The sequence below is a fragment of the Fundulus heteroclitus genome, unplaced genomic scaffold (genome assembly GCF_011125445.2).
Source record: "Fundulus heteroclitus isolate FHET01 unplaced genomic scaffold, MU-UCD_Fhet_4.1 scaffold_96, whole genome shotgun sequence".
NCBI lineage: Eukaryota > Metazoa > Chordata > Actinopteri > Cyprinodontiformes > Fundulidae > Fundulus > Fundulus heteroclitus.
The window spans coordinates 788361-790499 of record NW_023397428.1 but is presented as its reverse complement, the minus strand read 5'-3'; positions in this window follow the sequence as shown (position 1 = coordinate 790499).

Genomic DNA, 2139 nt, shown 5'->3' with positions numbered 1-2139 from the left:
ATTAAATTATTATACTGAGATATGCTAACGTGTCTTAAACAGAAAATATCCCAGGGCTGTAGGAAATACTTGGGACTGGGGATAAAGTTTTTTTAGTTTGGAGCTTAATTATGCATTACAGCAAACAGAGGCGTTGGGGTGTATTCAGTTATGCTATTAGATTGCATTTGGCTTGTGTTTGTCAATGAATTCATGAAAGCTGAAATAATAACAGAGTAAAAGCTTTTATATTGTAAATTTAGAACATTAATAAAATGGCAAACAGCATATGGGGAGCATATGGGAGAATGTTTGGGAGAAATGGAACCGGATGGGATATGTTTAAGGGGAGATTTTTAACTACGGATTTTACAGCTGCCTAAAGAGAAGAATTTAAGAGCATTAAGATATACATGATTTTTTATTTAAATAGATGAGACAAACTGTGCTTTAAACAAACTGTATGGGACTAAATATGTTTGCTTTTCTAAGGCTTCTCTATTAATTTATTTTATTTCTTTTTACTTGGGATTTGAATGCAGCTAATGAGAAATTTTGAGAAGTGTCAAGATATCACAAGGCCACATTAAGCATGTCATCAGTTACAAAAGCATCTGATGTTATTAGTTATGCTGAGCTGAGGCAAGCCTCAGAGGGTCAGTTTAACCTGAAACAGGACAAAAGATATGATAAACAAATCTGACCATGATGTAAACATCTGAATGTTTATGGCAAGGCTGGGTCTGTGTGTTCTAGCCTGGGGGCACGAAAACTATGTCAGAGGGAAAAAATAAAATAAAGCCAGCTTGTGAAGGGTTAGATTCTACTTCTAATCTCTTTGTTTTTGGGTAGCTTTCTCAATGTGCTGAATTATGGGGAAAACTCTTATCATGTATAGAAAAACACCAGAAGCTCAAAACACTGAAAGAGGAAATGGTTGCTTTAAAGTTTCACCCTTGACCAATTAAGATTGAAAAGCATTAATAACTAAGTTTGCATGATCGAAAGAGCTAGAAAGAAATCAAAAGAATGCTATAAGATATTGGAACACACATAATGCACTCCTTGGGAGACTTTTTACTTTCGGGTTTTTATTGTTTTGTGCATTTTTGATTATTTCTTTGTTAAATTATTCCTTTGCTTTAATTTTTGCATTACCAGTGGCAAAAAAGTGACAACATTCAAGGTTGTTCGGCAGATAATTTAAGAAGATGAGAAGTTTTAATACAAAATGATGAAAGTACAGGAACGAGAGATTCCTACCTCCCCTGGACCAACCAAGAACTTAGACACATCACGTTAAGAACCAAGACACTAAAAAGACCAGGTTTTCTTTTGTCACCTAATACACTAACAGAATTGTTTTTCTCTGAGTTACTTCTTTCAGATGATGTGAGATGAAACTGTAAAGCCACCTTTGTTCCAATAGAAGACTCTGGAAAGTGAGCTCTTTCAGGCCGTATGGTAAGAAGTCATGATCTAAAATGGACATGCAGGGATTGACAAAAGTGACTAAATTATGCTAAGTTTAACAAACTTATGACAGGTAATATTGAGACCTTCTAGGCAAGGCAAGGCAAATTTAGTTATAAAGTACAATTCAGTATTCAGTATCCTTCTAGCGGTAAGAAGGTGGCTTTGGAAATTGTTCATGTACCCCTTCCCACTGCTGCCCTCTCTACTGACTCACATTAACATTTCTATCCTGTTTTCTGCCTTTTTCTTGCAAGGAAACCTGGTCATATATAATTGGAATGTGCTAACGGAGAGATTTTAGTCTCTTTTATTAGGCATTCTCAGAGACAAGTTAGTACCAAGCGGTGCCACAGTGGTCCAGGGGACGGAGAAAAAGGGATCAAGATCTGGGGTAAAGGTGAAGAACTTCAAGAATAATTTTGTTTTAGAGGGAACGATGTGGTTGATTTTGTTTTGAGACAGTTTTCTTGTAATTTTTGTTTTGATTTTTTCTTTTCAACTTATTTACACTACACTACGGATGAAGATGGACAATTCTTTTATTAGACAATTTGATTTTGGACAAAATCCATATTGGCAAAATGCTGGCAGAATTCCTTGTGGTTTCAGACACAACGATTGGAGAAAGAAGATTCATGGACAAAGCTCGTCCTGGAACGATGTTGTGCTGTTGAACTGAGACAT